The sequence below is a fragment of the Lycium ferocissimum genome, chromosome 3 (assembly GCF_029784015.1).
Source record: "Lycium ferocissimum isolate CSIRO_LF1 chromosome 3, AGI_CSIRO_Lferr_CH_V1, whole genome shotgun sequence".
In the NCBI taxonomy this organism is placed as follows: Eukaryota; Viridiplantae; Streptophyta; class Magnoliopsida; order Solanales; family Solanaceae; genus Lycium; species Lycium ferocissimum.
This window is the reverse complement of record NC_081344.1, coordinates 65199045-65217851: the sequence shown is the minus strand read 5'-3', so window position 1 is coordinate 65217851 and position 18807 is coordinate 65199045. Positions and strand designations below refer to the sequence as shown.

Sequence of the window (18807 nt, the reverse complement as noted above, 5' to 3'; positions counted from 1 at the left end):
AGTGGAAGAACCTCTCATAGTGGAAGAGCCTCTCGTGGTCGAAGATTGTCTTGAATTATGAATGTATTTTAATCCCTCTTGATGTATTGGAATTGCCTTGAATTATCAATGTATTTTAATTTTTCTTGATGTATTCGAATTGTCTTGAATTATGAACAGCAAAAAAAAAAAAAAAAACTCGAAAAAAATATCAACATATCCTTAATAATATAATGCCTGGACTAAATAATAAAACACTTAAATCAAATCCTTATAAAATAAAACACTTAAACCTCACGATAATAAGTTTCTAAACAAAACTTACTTCGGGGCATTTACAACCCCTAAAACGACGATCCAAACGTTTAGGTATACTTGATGTATTGAGCCTACATTATTGTTCGCAAAAAAAGATATCAAGTTCTATATAAAATATTAATAATCCAGAGTTTTGAGACATGACTAATCTTTGGTCAAAGTATGAAAAAACCGTGAGTTTCAAAACTTTGAAATTATACAAAGTAAGAAAAAATAAAACTAGTACCTTTTGCGCACTAATTTTGTGCGCAAAAGATACTTCTGTTACTTTTTTTTTTTTTTTATGAATTATTTTGGATGAAAATTTCACTTTTAAAATTATTTAAGTTGCGGACTCCGCGAAGAAAAGGCCAAAACAAGCAATACAAACAGGAATTAAATACTCTGCAAACCATACAAACAGAGTCTTTTTGCAATTCCTCTACTCTGCTGTAATCTGTACCTTCCCTGGCAACGTATCTCTTTCATTCCCTATATCAATTTCTCATAATCCCTTTTGTAGTTCTTGACTTGCTCTTTTTCATTGGGTATTTTCTTCTCTTCTTTTTCTTATCCAATTACTAGCATTATTTGAATTGGAGGCTCCCTCTCTTTGTTATTTTTTCACTGTTGTTAGAACATTGGTAAGCCATATTACGTATTTCTCCATTTTGCTTTGTGATTATGGCTATGCATAGATGTAATATGTACATGGGTCATATTTAGATTTCACATTTTTATTCTTGTTTAGTGTTTTGGTTCATCTATGGCTTATGTTAAAGCTGTTTTTCCAGGAAAAAAAAAAACCAACGGTTGTTCAGGGTCATATTCAGATCTTATTTTTTGTTTATTGACATATATTTCGTCTATCTATAGGTGTATACATTGTATGTAAACAGTGTGTTTTTTCACAAACAATGCTTTCTTCTTCTTTTCTTGCATTTTGTTTTTCTAGGCAAAAGGACGGGTGCTTGTGCTCTAACTTTGACATTTACTCTGTTTCTCTAGGCAAAATAAAGGTTATTCGATTCTCCATTTTCATTCGTACCTAAGTACAGTAGCGAAGTCAGGATCTTCACTAAGGGGTTCAAAAATATAAAAGAGTAAGAAACGAGGAAGCCAAGGGGTCAACATCTACTATTTATACATAAAAAATAATTTTAACCTTATGTATACATGGTAATTTTTTGCCGAAGGGGGTTCGGGTGAACACCCTGGCCACCACTTGGCTCCGCCTCTGCCTGAGTAGCATTCAGATTTTCTTTTTGTCATCTAAACACAGGGTTTTACTTTATTTCTCTTTTTTTCAGTACATACAGTAGTTGTTTTTCTCAGGCTAAAAAAAAAAAAAATGGTATTTCTGTCAACAACCCCTCGTCCCTCTTTTTTAAAGAATGTGTGTTTGTGCTCTAAATTTTCATTTGAATTAATGTATGGTTCTTTATCTGTAATCTGTACATGGGTCTCCTTCATATTTTTTATGTTTTTAATGTCTGTTTACTTTCACCGTCTGTTAGGTGACAAATAACAGCACCCCCTCTAGAAAATGCCAAAAATAGCAAAACAACAAAAAGTAAATACTGCACTCTGTAAGGCATCTCTTTCATTCCTCTCTATATATAGTAAGTAAAAGAAAATTTCCTCTCTTTATGAATTTCTCAAATTCCCTTTCCATATTTTCCATTTCTTTTCTCTTCACTTGTTCTCTGCCGTTGGATGTTTTTTTTCACAGCTTTTAGAACATTTAGTGAGGTATAATATCATCATCATTTGCTCCAATGCATACCTATTTCTTCATAAAAATTCTCTATTTTTGCTCTCTGTTTATGGTATATGCTTATGTAATATGTACTTGGGTTATATTCAGATTTCACATTTTTGTTGTTGTCAAGTATTTTCTTCCATCTGTGGGTTATGTAAATACTGATTTTCCAGGGAAAAAAACAACGGGTGTTTAGGGTCTAAATTTTCATTTTTAAAGCTCTTTATCTCTAATCTGTACATGGGTCTTATTCAAATTTATTTTTTATTTTTGTTTATTTAAATATATTTCGTCCATCTATGAATGTACATTGTATGTAAACTGTGTGTGTTTTCACCAACAATGCTCTCTTCCTCTTTTCTTGCATGTACTCTTTTTTTCTAGGCAAAAGGGAAAGGATGGATGTTTGTGCTCTAGTCTGTCTATATTGAACATAGTTTTTTTAATTTTTATCAACAACCCCTCATCAATCTTTTTTTTTTTTTTTTTTTTTTTTGATATTTACTCTGTTTTTCCAGGCAAAAAAGAATGGGTGTTTGATTCTTCCATTTTCATTTGTACCTGAGTCACATTCAGAAAAATTGTTTTGTTCATGTTTGTTTTTGCCATCTAGGTGAGTTTGTAAACACTGGGTTTTTATTTGTTTCTCTTTGTTCTAGTATTTACTCTCTATTTTTTCTGTAAGTAGTTGTTTTCCCAGGCAAAAAATGGTATTTCTGTTACTCAAGTAATATTATCTTTGGTAAAATTATGCTCTATATTTATTGGGAGAAAATATTTACGCCACGTTGCCTATATTTTGAGTCTGTTACCCGGTTTAGCCCATATTTGTGTATAAACACCTTTTTTACAAGGTTGATACATTATGTATGATGCTTTCCCCAAGTCTAATGTTGTATAATATCGTATATTGGGTTACGTGACATAATATTTTATGTTGGGCTGTATATTTTTGAAAATTTCCCTAATATTTTTCGTGGATTTACGTCATGGGATTGTTCAGCTTTGTTGTTTCATAGGAAGAGAACTGAGGGAGTGAAGGTTCTTATTCTGCTAGTATTAAGTTAGTTGACTGTTGATTAGTATGTAATTTGCAGCTCTCTGTTCAATTACTCATACATATTCTTCTTCATTTCAGATGGTTATATCAAGTTCCTAGTATTACTTTGCTTCCATGCATTTGTATTTCTTTGCTTGTATGCATATGAATATTCTTGGCCTCTTGGCAGTTTATCTGTCTTTTTTCTAATGCTTTCTGCTTTCACTATATTAACTTTTCTAAATCATGTGCTCGCTCCGTCCTAAAAAGATTGTCTTACTTTTTTTATTAGTTTGTCTCAGAAAGATTGGCACATTTCTATATTTTGAAACAATTTAACTTTATGAGATGATTTACGGTCACTCAAATATCTAAGGCTTGATTTGGACCATACATTTCAAAAATCTTCCTTTATTTCTTAAACTCTGTGCCAAGTCAATCTAAGACAATCTTTTTGGGACAAAGGGAGTAGAAGTCTTCTTCAACCATATGAATTTATGAATCCTTTTGTCATTGAGACTGTAACCAAATGGTAGTATGATCACATCTCATTCATCACTATTGGTACTAATCTTCAAGGACTGACTAAAAATATCTGGTACCTGCATTTGTGAGCAGCATAATTTAAGAGATTTCAGTTTTCATGTTAGCTTATTTTTGAAGATTATTCACTATTGTTGTTTATGTGTATTTATTTTCACCATCTTGTGTGTATTTCACACTTTTTTTTGCCTACCACAGTCACTACTTACTCTTCGTTTTTCTAGGCAAAAGAAAGGCTATTTGATTCTCCATTTTCATTTTTACCTGAGTCACATTAAGAAAATTTGTTTTGTTCATGTTTGTTTTTGCCATCTTAGTACGTTTATAAACACTGGGTTTTAAGTACTATGTTTCTCTTTGTTCTTGTATCTACTCTCTGTTTTTCAGTACACACTTGTTTTTCCCAGGCAAAAAATGGCATTTCTGTAATGGGCAACTCTCTGTTGAATTACTGCTACTTGCTTCAGTGCATTTGTATTTTTTTGCTTGTATGCACATGTATATTCTTTACTATCTATAGGATTTATATCAAAATTTAGTGTTAATCTATCTATATTGTTTCCTTTTCAGGGCTTTCTGCCTTCACTACAATTTCCTACATTATGTAATATTCTTCAAACATGTGAAATTAAAAATCCTTTTGTCATTGAGACTAAATGGTGTGATCACATCTCATCAGTATTAGTACTAATCTGTAAGGACTGAATATCTGGTACTTCTGTCCTTTTATTAAGATGTTGTAGTGGTAATTAGCACATTTATCTGTCAGCTGCATAACTATTTTTTGAAGATTATCCAATTTTGTTGGCTTAGGTTATCTGAAAGATGTCCATGTCATCTGAAGAGGAAACTGATATTAGTGAGTCAGAGATGGAAGACTATGCTGATACATGGTATCAAAGATTAAAGGAGGGTTATGGGAAGGAAAAGATTTCTAGTAAAGTTTACCAATGTCCATTTTGTTCTGGAAAAAAGAAACAGGCCTACAGCTTCAAGGATCTTGTCCAACATTCTTCAGGAGTGAGCAAGGGCTCACAAAACAGGAAAGCGAACGATAAAGGAAAACATTTAGGTCTTACAAAGTACTTGAATAATGATCTGCTGAGTAAAGATTCCCTTCCAATGGAAACTGAATTACAGCCAACACATGATGGCAATGATGTTGATGAGAAATATGCATTTCCTTGGATGGGAATTGTAGCAAATCTTCCCATTGAGTTTGACGGTCAGCGTTACGTGGGAAAGAGTGGCTCATTTCTCAGGAATGATTTGAAAAAGAAAGGGTTTAATCCAGTGAGGGTACACCCATTGTGGAACTATAAGGGTCATTCAGGGAAAGCAGTGGTCGAATTTGGAAATGATTGGAGTGGCTTCGCTAACGCAATTAAGTTTCAGAAGAGCTTTGAATCACAACATCAAGGGAAGAAGGACTATTTAGTTTCACAAGATAAGGGAGATAAGTTATACGGTTGGGTTGCAAAGGCTGATGATTATAACTCAGAAGGTATAATCGGTGACTATCTGCGAAAAACTGGAGATTTAAAATCCATCTCAGATACTGAGGCAGAAGAGAAGCGCAAAACTGGTGCGCTTGTCTCTAATCTGGTTAACACAGTCGAGGCCAAATGTAGGAGCCTCGAGGAGATAGAGAGCAAATGCAATGAAACTTCCATGTGCCTGAGCAATGTGATGATGCAGCGAGATTCAAGAATATAATGAAGGTACATATTTTCTCCTAAAGATAGTAGCTAGTTTAATGAATTTCCATGTCTCCTGTTATTACAAATATAACAAGCACTTCCTATTTACGACAGACCTACAAAGGATGGCGAAGAATGCCCGTTATCAACTTGAAAAGGTGTTGAAGGATCAAGAGAAAAGTAAATTGTATTTAGAAGCACGAAGCGAAGAACTTGAGTTGCGCGAAAAGGTATTGGTGGAAAGGGAGGCCCTCAATGATAATCAGAGACAAGAGCTTCATTTGTTGAAGCAAATGGTAAAATATCTTACTTGATTAACAGAGTTTTGCTGCTTGTATTTTATGCAGATGGCTAGAATGAAAAGAGTTCTGCCTTTATCCCCTCTGTCCTAAGTGTGTCATTGCACTTGAAAACTGTTGATTTGGCATTAATGATTAAGATTGAGATGTTGATTTGATATTGATGATTAAGATTGATAGCTTTATTTTAGGAATATATTGTATTGATGTAAATGATTAGGAATAGATTATGTAATATTGTCTTTCCTTATTTAGTCTTAGAACTCATGTATAAGTACCCATTCTTATGGATTGTATATTCATTCGTAAATACAAGAAGCCCTTTCTTCTTGCTAAAAATCTACATGGTATCGAGCCATTCTTGCCTTTTGAGGTGAGTTTTCTCCCTCGCAAAGACTAGGGTTCCGTGTTTTATCAAAGAGGTCGAGTTTTTCTCTCTCTTTGTGGCTATCCGCACAAAAATCTGAATTATTTTTCTCGTTGTCGCCGGAACATTCCGAGCCCGTTCTATCGCTTGATTTTTTTCCGATCACCGGAATTAGATTCCCGCGTGGCAACCAACTTTCCTACGATTTTTTTCCGGATTTTTTTTTTTTCCGCTTCTCGGTCGTAGGCCTATTCTAACCCTTTCCATCCAGATAATATGGACGACTATTTCTCGGAGAGACTTTGTCTCGTGACGAAGTTCAACATCTTCGCCGTCTTCCTCGAACAAACTTCGACTTTTTCTAGCGTTGCTAGCCCCAATTATGTGCAATGTATTGCTTTTAATGCTCAACTTAATTGTTGGATTATTGATTCGGTGCGAATGACACATGACAAAGCTCTTCTAAAGGCCTTCAAAATTACTCTCCTAGTCCCAAAGCGGGATTATGTCGAATAGCCAACGTGGCTCCCTAACCCCTCTCCGGAACGAGTTCGCCTTTTTGTACTCCCGATATTACCTTATCATCCATTCTTCATGTGCCGATTTTCCTATTAACCTATTATCTCGTTAGCGCTATCACCAAAGAACTAAATCGTAGTGTCGATTCTTTCCCGATCAGATGTTTTTGAAGACCTTCATACGGGGTTAAGATTGGCAGTGTAGATCGCATGATGGCTTATATTTGATCGATGGAACTCGAGACTCGGGGTCAGCCTTTTTTCAGTAGGAAATAAGGATGTCAAACCAGAAATAATACAGCCGTATGTACGGATTGGGACACCCATCTTTTTTGCTTTAAAAAAGTTATACCGGTTTATTTTCTAGAACCGAGTTTGAATCTTTGTCTTGTGATGCATGTGAATATGCAAGCACACTAAAAACTCTTATCCTCCGAGTGACAATAAAAGCACAATTCCCTTTTCGACTATTCATTTCGATGTCTCTGGGTCCTACTCAAACACTTTCTTTGTCCGGGTAGTCGATGGTTTGTTACTTTTATCGATTGTTGCACTAGAATGACATAGGCATATCCGTTAAAAGCCAAAAGTGAAGTTTTCTCCTGTTTTAAGTCATTTCATAAGATGATTTGTGCTAGGTTTGAGGCTAAGATAAAGATATTTCGAACCGATTAACGGGTACGTATCATACGGATAAAACTTTGAGCTTACTGAGTTTTGGGATAATCCATCAAACTAGTCATGTCTTATACTAAATGGGAGTTGTCGAAAGAAAAAATAGGCATTTGTTAAGAAGAAGATCCCTTTGTTTACCATTAACTCCGCCGGTTCGAACCTTCTTCTTCTCGCGAGTTATCTATACCTCCTAACGAGTTAGATTTGCCTATTGTTTCACGGGGAGTGAGTCAGATTCGCACTAAACACCCTTTATCTAACTTTGTTTCCTATAATTCTTTATCGCCCTCCTATGTAGCCTTTGCCTTGTCTATTTCTTCCGTGTCTATTCCCCGTGAATGGAGGGAAGCTTTTTGCGTATTCTAAGTAAGCAAGCTATGATGGAAGAAATAAAGGCCTTATCAAAGAATGAGACTGGGAACTTGTCGCATCACCACCTTTGAACAAGAAGTTGCCGGTTGTCGTAAACGGGTCTTCACCGTAAAACATAAAGCCTGATGGGTTCCATTGAAAGGTTCAAAGCAAGATTGGTGGCTAAAGGATTCACTCGACTTATGGAGTGGATTATCAAGAGACATTTGCTCGTTGCAAAATGAATACTATTAGAATTCTTCTATCTTGTGCAGCCTAATCTTGATCGGACTTCGCAGAAGCTTGATGTGAAGAATGCATTTCTTCATGGAGACTTAGAAGAAGAGGTGTACACGTGGAGATTCCTCCTGGTTTTGGGTACCGAACAAAGTCGGAAAGGTACAGCTAGACCGAAGAAAGCCAGAGGATCAAGCAATCTCCACAAGAGCTCGTTTGACAGACATTCTATAAAGCAATGATCTCCTTTGGTTACCAACAAAGCAACGCGGATCACACCCTCTTATAAGACATTTAAAGTGGTAAACTCACTCTTCTCATAGTTTATGTTGATGACATAGTAATGACAAGAGATGACAAAGAGAGATGACCCGATTGAAGTTGCTTGTTGGCACAGAATTCCGAGATCAAGGATCTAGGAAAATTGCAAAGTACTTCTTGGGAATGAAGTTGCTAGATCAAAAGAGTCTTTTATTTCTCAAAGAAAAGTATATTCCGGATCTCTTGAAAGTTAAATGTGTAATGACAGTTGCAAACAAACAGAATCACCTATCGAAAAGCAATCACAAACTACAAAGCGGAGTTGGAAAGTCGATTGGATAAAGAGATATCGAGGAGGTCGTTGGAAGACTCATTTTATCTCTCTCACACTAGACCCACATAGCCTATTATTCGGTCGGCCTAGTGAGTCGGTTGTACGATCCTCGAGATGCTCATACGCAAGCCGTCTTTCACATTTCTGCAGATTCGAAGTCCGCTCCAGAAAAGGTCTACTTTACTCCGCATACGGTCACCTAAAAGCCTTTCTTACGCAAGATTGGCCGGATCTTTAGATGTGTGAAGGTTCATCACGTATCTTTGTACACTCGCAGAGAAAACTTGGTCACAGGGAAAACGAGAAGCGAAGTGTGATTCTTGATCAAGCGCTTAGAGGCGTAACATACATGAGCTATGGCCCGGTGTTTGCGAACTTTCGTGGTTACAAAGTTACTAGAAGACACCGAGATTGTCCGAAAAAGAAACTTTCCTTGTATCAGGACAACAAGGCCGCAATCAGTAAGATAGCTCAAATCCCGATCCCAAGACGACCGAACAAAGCACGTTGAAATTGATCGACACTTCATCAAAGAAAAAGTCACGGAGGTGGTTCTTGAGTTTATTCCACGTGTCATCGAAAAAACAACTAATACGTGTTTACTAAAGGCCTCAACAAACGGAATTTTCATACACATCGGTTTGCAAGTCGGGCATGCGCGACATCTTGCACCAACTGAGGGGGAGTGTCGATTTGGCATTAATGATTAAGATTGAGATGTTGATTTGATATCGATGATTAAGATTGATAGCTTTATTTTTTAATATATTGTATTGATGTAAATGATTAGGAATAGATTACGTAATATATGTCTTTCCTTATTTAGTCTTTTAACTCATGTATAAGTACTCATTCTTATGGATTGTATATTCATTCGTAAATACTGAAAAGGCTCCTCTTTCTTCGCTAAAAATCTACATGTCAGTTAATGAAAAAAGTCCTCATCGGTGGTTAATGAGATGGGTGGTTCTTATATGGGACTCGGGCAATCCTCCCCCGCGAGCTTTTTGGAGAAATGAAGTTAGTGCCCAAGATCCATTCTTAACACGGTATCGAGCAGACCCACCACCCGACGTGGCCCCCAAATTAAATTGCCCACGCACCGATGTCCGGCCCCGGGCGCGTGGCGGGGTGTTGAAGAATGAAAAAAGTCCCTCATCGGTGGTTAATGAGATGGGTGGTCTCCTTATATGGACTTGGGCAATCCTCCCCTCATGAGCTAGCTTTTGGAGTTGAGTTAGGCCCAAGATCCATTCTTAACAAAAACTTATCAAGTTTTCAAGTTTTCTAAGCAGAAATAAAATCTTATTAATAGGAAAATGTGTAGTATAGCCACTTAAATGCCAAATGAAATTAAGGTGTATATACCTCAGATATCCTTAGGATACTTATCATGAGACTTAGTCTTATCAGATATGCCTCAATCCTTGGATAAAGAGAACATTATGTTTAGTTCTAATGCAGTTGATCAACTATGCCTCAATCACTAGCTAGTCAGATCAGGTTATACTTGAAGTAAGGATCAGCTTAAACTTGAAGTAGTTTCTTACAAGTAATAGCAGCAGAAATGCGGCTATATTTAGGAGTTTAATGCGTTACCAAATTCTTGAAAAAGTTATGGGGCTGTTGATGAACACTGTTCTGGCATGTATCACTGGGATAAGAGTGTTCACTGTGAGGAACTTTCTTTGGCTTTATTGTTTAATAAATCCTTTGAGTTCTCTTCGGCTAAAGTAGCGGAAATAGGGACATGATGTTGATTTCTAAAGAAAGGTGACCCTCTTGCTACAACAAAGTGACATGTCCACATTCCCTTTTTGTTTGAAGACATGGTTGACACTTCATTCAATTTTTCTTGCAATGGTTAGCGAAAGTTTAGTCGTAAGAACTTTGTGTAACTTTTTTATTTTGTGGACAATCAATGAGATCTCCAATGACTTAGATAAAAGAACCTGCTTATTTGGCTGAAATAATCACCCTTTTGTGTCGAGTTACAGTTTAGCACTCTTGAGCCGCGGAGGTGGGGGATGGTGCGTCGGCAGAGGCAAATTCCTGGTTCAGTTGAAATGAAGGGAAATGAGGAAGATGGATAGTATCTTCATGGTAAAATATCTCACCGTCATTGGGCTTCAAGTAAACCGCTGTTCAAATAACTTAAATTACCTAATTTAAGCTACCAAAAAGAGAATCAGATCTATTAGGATAACAGTTAACATGCTGATGATCTGTAAGAATGGTTATCAATGATAATCAGAATTAGTTGGAAAGAGATAGAGAGGAAATAGCTTTCTCTCACAGAAAACAAAGGTTATAAGTTTCCTGTTTACAGGTTACTTTGTGACTTCTGATGTTGACTTTAAGCTGTTAGCAAATAAACTATATGGACTATTACCTATGTGGTATGCAAATAAGATGTTATAGAAATAGACTATTGTAGTTTGTAAAACTAAGATTGTTGATAGAGACCTGAGGAACTTCATCTGGATTTTACTGTCAATGCAAACGAGTTCCATTCGACATAAGGTAAAACAATAGGAAAACTGTTAATGACTTTTTAGTTTCCTTCTCTCCTCCTTCCTCCAACGCTCCCATTTTCCATGTTTATGTTACGCGCATCTGGAAACTTCTTCCGTGCAAATATACTATTCCAAAATGAAGCTACAAGAACCTAGTATGTATTTGCGTCCAACTTTAATTATGCTCTCAGTTAGCTCTGCTGATACTGTCTGTCATAACATAGTCAATCAATATATCACATCTGTGCTTGGCCTGCTCTTTCTGTGGAAGTGTTTGGCTATAAAATTTCTCTTTTATGTGTTTAAGAATGATAGAGCAGCAATGGAGCAAAAGAGGGTTGGTGAAAGTGTCTTACGTTTGGCCGAAGAACAGAAGGTTTGTATGCCAATTCTGTGTTTTTACTCAGCTTATGTAATTAGTCTCTGACATCTTAGAGAAATTTACTTGCAGAAGGTGAAAGAAACTCTCCGTCAGCAGAACATGGAGCTGCAAAAGAAACTCGACTTGAAGCAAGCACTGGAGTTCGAGATAGAACGTCTTAGAGGGGCTATGCAAGTAACGAAGCACATGGAAGAGGGCCAAGATGGGAAGAAAAAATTAGAGGAGATCGAAAAGAGAGCTTAAATGACAAAAAAGAAGAACTAGAAGATCTTGAAGCTCTGAATCAAGCTCTAGTTGTTAAAGAGCTAAAGGCAAATGTTGAGTTAAAAGATGCCCGGAAGGAATTGATCGATGTAAGTACAACTCTTTACAGTTAATTTTTGAATAATACTGAAGCTTTTATTTGTCCTTCAAGGGAATAAGAACATCATGAATGACTAGGAGCAATTCATTTTGACAGAGTTGTATGTACATGTTCAGTTATCTTTCAAAACCTATTACAAATTCCCTAGAATCTGCACCATCAACTAAGCTTCTCCCATATTCTATGTTGCTGAACATTCAAGTCTAAATATTTATGGATAACTTTAAGTCGTAAGGACCTAGCAAGCAGGCTTCATATCATGAAGATTTATGCTGTCATGAAAGTCCATCTTTCAAAGTTAGTTTACTTGGGAAAGTCATTATTACATGGTGAAAATGTGACAAATAAAACATGATTTTCATGGCATTTAGGGAATGAAGCACTAGTCTTCTCGAGCTTTAATCGGTGTCAAGAGAATGGGAGAACTTGATATCAAAAAATTTCAGGACATAACCAAGAGAAAATTCCTTGGAAAAGATGCAGATTTTCAAGCTGCTCAGTTGTGTTCAATCTGGGAACATCATCTTAAGGATCCCAATTGGTAACCAATTGGTATCCCTTTAAAGATGTAACCAGTGAAAATGATTCCAAGGTAATGCATTATAACTTATAGTTGTTTTCTATCTCTTTTAATAAAATACTTGTAACCTAATTATTTCTTGTGTCTTGGTAGGAAACCATCATTGATGATAAGGACGAAAGGCTGAACACATTGAAGCATGATTATGGAGAAGCGGCTTATGAATTGGTCACTACTGCTTTGATGGAGATGAATGAAGGTCCTAGTAATAGTAGATGCATAACAACAGAGATGTGGAATTATAAACTTGGAAGGAAAGCTACCCTCAATGACGGAATAACATATGTTCTCCAGAAGTTGAAGGCCAGTAAAGCAAAGAGGTGTTAACTTTCATGGGTATGTTTACCATTTTGAATTGCATATTATACCTTTCCAAGAAATTAGAATATCTGTTTTAGAGAAAAACAGTCTATAGAGACAAAGAAGCATATGTGTTTTTACCTTTTTTCTATGGTTTTAAATGTCATGACAAAAGTAATTGAACAATTTTCTAGTAGTGCTGCCAAAGGAATCCAAAGCCCTGCTTAGAGAATCCATGGCTGAAGCATTAATCTGTTGGTTTTGCCTTGGTTTGTAGTTGGTTATATGAAGCCAAATTTTCCTTTTATCTTGAGTTATGTTATTACTTTTAGGGGAAATTGTTGAAAATTCATTGTCAAATTCTAAATACTAGTCATGTATACGTGTATTCAGGGGTTAACAGTATGAGCCATGTTAGCTATTGGTCACAAGACTTTGATCTATTTCTGAAAAATCAAAGGTAGAAACTAAGTATACCTGATGAAATTTAGTTTTTACCTTTGATTTTTCAGAAGCTGGTTTAGCTCCTCGCATGTTAAGCATTTTGAGTACTGATTCATGCATATGCAATTACTGCATCCTCTGTAAAGTATACCTGATAGCTAGCTCTTAATACTTCATTTAACAAATTTCCAGATTGACAAACTTATCTAAGGGGAAACTTCACAGTGTTTTCTTTGGTCGAAACAGTAACAATTTTTTTGTTCAACCAAGTAACTTATTTACAGCTGCTAGTTCATTGTACTCTAGAACTAGACCTCAAAAAAACAAAAGCTCTTAATCTATAACTCTATCTGTACAGATGACGGAAACTTAACAGTTCTGCTTATCAGCTAGTAGGGCAAAGGAAGGAGACAAGCATATTATATATAGGAAGATGAATTCTTAAGTGTTGATTTATGTAAAAATAAAAAATAAAAAATATAGGAAGATGTGGATCAAGGGGCTACCTGTTAAAATTTCTTTCTTTCTATGGAGGCTCTGGAAATTTAAACTACCTGTAGGCTCTAGATGTCTTTTGTATAATCTTCATCTCTAATTCAAAAATGATGAAGTTGAAAAAAAAAAAAAAATTAAAAAAGAGTTCAGGATAAAGCTGCATAGTACTGATAAAAACTTGGGCTAGTTTTGACTCTTTCATCTATTAAATTATTCAGTATTTATACTTCTACTCTTGTTGAATTTTGTTTAATTTGGAAAGGTTTCGAGATTATGTCGCTGCTGTGATCTTTCTACCTTTTGTACTACTGTGCTTTTGACTTTTGCAGTGTAAAGTTTTGGAGAAACCATACTACTGAAGTCATGTAAATCATCAAATTGTTCTTTTTGTGAATACAATTAGTTGATTCATTGCAATCTAAAATAAAATTTAGAAATAGATAAACAAAAACATTTACACTTCTACTCTTCCTATTATGAAAGATACACTCTTTCCTTGACCAAGTTCGATTACACTAGGATTACTCGTAAATGGTTGATCCAAATTGATAAATTCGCTTTCGGAAACAAGAGGATATGGATAATATCGATCACTTGATCTCTACTTCAAAAACATTTTAACCTAGAATTAATCACAAATATATTAGTTGCTTTTGTTAATAATCTAAACAACGTTGAACTTCCTGCACAGAATGACGAAAAGAAAATTGAAGTGCGATAGGCACAAATTGAAGAGGTTTTCTACAGAATGACAAGTTTTAAACTCAACTTTCAACTCTTCCTCTATCAATAACAAACATAATAGTGCTAGTATATTACGTGAATGCTCATTTGCATATTCTTATTGAACGGATATAACATAGGTGTGATTGTGTGAGTACTTGTAAATTTTCTTATTCTAAAACAAAGGACAGAAAATGGGATAGTCTCACTTTTTGATCCCTTAGCTATTATTTTCTGTCCTAATTTATGTGGCACACTTTTCTAATTTTTAATATGTCCTAAAATGATTGTTACCTTTCTATATTTAGAAAAAAAAAAATTCAATTCTCTTTTGCCTTTAATGAGATGATTTACAGTCACACAAATATCAAAGACTTGTTTTGGACCACAAATGTCAAAAGTCTTCCTTTCTTTTTAAATTTTATGCCTAGTCAAATGATGCCACAGAAATTGAAACGGAGGGAGTTAGTAAAATTTAGAAATTAGTAAAATTTAGAGATAATGGACCAAAACACACCTAAAGTATCGGTTTTTTTTTTTTTAGTTTCCTACCTGATCTATTAGGTGTGAGAGTTTTCTACTTAAACTATCACCAATTAGTTTGCAAAACACACCTCAACTATCAGTTGTAAGAGTTTCTACCTAAACTATTACCAACTAGTTTGTAAGAGTTTCCTACCTAAACTATTACCAACTAGTTTGCAAAACACACCAGTGATAGTTGAGGTGTGTTTTGCACACTAGTTCGTAATAGTTTAGATAGGAAACTCTCACACTTGATAGTTCAGGTAGAAAACTCAAAAAAAAGTGATACTTAAGGTGCGTTTTTTACCCTTAACCCTAAAATTTAACTTCCGTCCTTGTGATATTTGCTAAGCACATTCAACTTTCAATTGATTAAAATCTATGTTCGTAGTCATACAAGATGCTTAGACATTCCTGTATCAGCTACATAGTTATAGAGGGAATTCAAAATTAAAGCTTTATGAGTTCAAGTTTTAAAAATTTTAAGAGCACAGAATAGAATTATCGTTTCCGTTTTCATTTCCATTTCATTATGCATTTGAACCTCAACTGAACTATTCATTTGAAAATATATATGTGAAATAATTAATCAAATACAGGCATATCATAGAATTAAATTCTTCTAGTACGTAGCTGAAGAACTAATTCCCTTCCCCAAGAGATATTCCCTTGATGATTTTTAGACTTTTAAGCACACAACTATATATACAGGTACCGATCAAATCTACGTGTTATGTCGACCAACTCTACATAAAAATTAATCATTTATTAATAAAGTCGCGAAAGAAAAAATAGGAGTATCAGAATGGCCAAATTAGATCAAAATTTTATTGCTTCACTATATTAACTTAAAACGAGTTTTGTGTTAGGTTAGGTCAGAATTTTATGTGAATCAATAAATAAATAAAGGTCATGTGTTTAATTGAAATTTAATTAAATATCATATAAATGGAGGGGCAATAGGTGGAAGAAGGGCATTGTCGAGCCATTTCTAATACGTTGACATATTTTATCTCGATAGATGGAAGGAGGGGCAAATTTGATCCAAGAGGTGAAAATATTTTTAAATCATTTCTAATACGTTAAGGGCATTTTTGACCATTTTTTGAATAAAAATACATATTATGACCTCAAGTCATCAAAGTTTGTCGTGTTAAATATATGTCGAGCAATGGTTATTACCCAATTCAATATCATTTCTCAGAGAATCTCTTGTTACAATTTTGTCACAAAAGAAAAAAAGATCCTTTATCTTCTAATGATATCCAATGTTCCGCATCTTTATTCTCTGAAAATTACTGTATTAGCCACAATAATAAACCTGTGGGGTACAATCTCCCTCCTTTCAGCCAAAAATTTTGACAGGCCATTTTTGGCTCATCCTTAATTATGTCACTCACCTACCTCGTCAAACGTTGGACAAGTTTAATATTATACGGAAAAGGCTCAAATATGCCATCGAATTATCGGAAATGGCTCATCTACGCACTAATCAATAGTTTGGCTTATTTATGACATCGTTGTTACCAAAATGGCTCATTCATGCCACTTTTCATAAATTTGGGTCGGATTTTTTGTTAATTTGGGATTTAAAATTGGACTGGTTTAATTAAATAATGTGGACCTTTAATTGGAGGCCAAGTGTCATACCTGGTATTGTAAAACCAGTGTTAATAAAAAATTGCATGAATGAGCCATTTTGGTAACGGCGATGGCATAGATGAGCCCTTTTGGTAACGACGATGGTATAATGAGTCAAACTATTGACGAGTGGCATAAATGAGTCATTTCCGATAGTTCACCCAAGATATTTGAGCCTTTTTCTAAAGCTCTATAATTATTGGCTAGTTTTGATGTCCTAAGAAAAGGGAATGTGAAAGATAAAGGATTTCACTATAAAATTTAACTTATGTGCACTATCAGTGTACAATTTTCTTACACCATTGAGCTTTCGACATTTTTATATTTGAAAATAATTAACTTTACATTTTTCACTTTATCCTTAATCAAAAGCTTTTTTAGTTGCGCAAATGTTATGACATGTGGTTAATGTCACAAGTTTCAAACTAAAGTTCTATAGCCCAACATAACTACGTTAGCATTTTAAGTCTACAAGATCCAAAAGTCTCAGCTTCTTTCTTAAACTTCAGTTTTTTATATATAAATGAGCCACAATTTGATTGTCATTGGTAAAGGTTAAATTTGAAGGAGGAGGATGAGGCTCCTCTCCATTTCTCTTCTTTCCATTTTCCCCAAGTTCTTACTTGGATTGGAGACATTTGTCATGGTTAAAAAGTAATGGTTGAGATTTAATTAACCAAATTCAAGTCCTCATCATGGTTAGGATAATAAATATACCATATATTTGCTTCAAATATTTCTGGAAATCCCATAACTCTCTCTCTCTCTCTCTCTCTCTCTCTCTCTCTCTCTCTCTATATATATATATATATATATATATATATATATATATATATATATATATATATATATAATACTTTTTCTCTCTTTTTTCAAGTTTGTTATGAGCTTCTTTTATTTGAATAGTTTTTTCTCTTTCTTTGAATAGATGGGAATATAATTGAGAAAATAATGAACATCAAATGCTTATAAGTGGGGGTTAAGTAAGATGGCCAATTAAATCAATGTATTATATTAAAAGTTTAAGAAGAATACAAAATGATGAATAACACTTGTAAAATAAAGTAATTTGTGCAATTTTAAAATTTCAGTGGCCATTTATTGACATATATTGACTCATCAATTTTTAAAAACAAAAAAGAAAAAAAATACAGAACAAATTAAAAGAAAAAAGAAATACAACAAATAACGGAGTAAAGATTACTTAACATATAAAGTTTAATTATTGGAGTTCTTATATATAAAAAAGAGGAACTATCGAAAATTACAAAAAAATGATAAGGAAATAGTTAAAATCTTCTTTTGGTTAATTAAATCTCAACCATTACTTTTTAACCATGACACATGTCTCCCAACCAAGTAAAAACTTCGGGAAAATGGAATTGAAAGGAGCCTCATCCAAAGGAGGAGGACTAGGCCTTGCCTTCTTAACGTGAGAATTGAGATATTCAAAAAGGAACCCAAAAAATACACAATTCCATTGACAATAAAGCTGGGAATTAGGAGTTAGGGGGGATCGATCAAAGTAAAGCATCCCTAGTTTTCTCTTCTTAATTCAAATTATGTCACTTATATTGAAACGGAGAAAATATTAATATATCTTGGAACGCAGAAAATATTAATGTGCAAGTTAAATCCATTCAATATAAGCACTAATAGGGCGTGAGATAAATTTACAAAATCAATAAATTGAAGTTGTTGTGAAGAGTCCCACATTGGTCCTTTAAGCCAGGGCAAATTTATGTGAAAAATTTGGGGCACGTGAACACGTGATTTTTTCACAAAACTAGATATTTTATGTACATATTTTCTAGAATTGATCTAATATTACTTAATCACACCCATGCTACAAACAGTCTGACTGGTACGTGTGGTTAAAAGCTAAGTTATTTATCAAGAGGAACAAGGATCAATTCTCACTTAATGCATTTTCTTCTGCTTTATTTAGTAGTGCAACCATGATCTAGAAATCGTACATTCACCTCTGCTTTAAAGGATGGGTAGTCTCTCTAATATAGCTTGGACAATTTTCACGGTCTCTTGAACCAACTTTTGAGGTTACGTTAGGCCTAAAATCCATTTATAGTTGTTAGCAAGTAATTTACCATATTATATTTTCCATTTTAATAAACCACGCTTACTATATACTCCCTCTGTTTAAATTTGTTTGTTTTTTTTTACTTGGTACAAAGTTTAAGAAAGTAAAGATTTTTTTTTAAAATTTGTGGTCTTAAACTAAATATATGTAGAATGTGCCAAAATGTCTTTTAATTTTGTGGTCTTAAATATGTCATGTTAAAAGTTGGAATTAGAGAGTTATCAAAAGGAAAGATATATTCTTTTTTAAATTGATTAAACGGAATAAGATAAACAAATTGAAAGAGAGAGATTGATTAAACATTATGTGTAGTTGGCTTATAAATGATGTTGAAATTAAAGCTAGCTAAAATTATTTGTACTATGAGGATATAAAAA

General features: G+C 34.4%; 1 pseudogene; it reads left to right on the top strand.

Annotated features, from left to right (window-relative positions):
* Positions 1 to 3031: 3031 nt before the first annotated feature.
* Positions 3032 to 12817, top strand: LOC132050416 (factor of DNA methylation 4-like; annotated as a pseudogene).
* The last annotated feature ends 5990 nt before the right edge of the window (positions 12818 to 18807 follow it).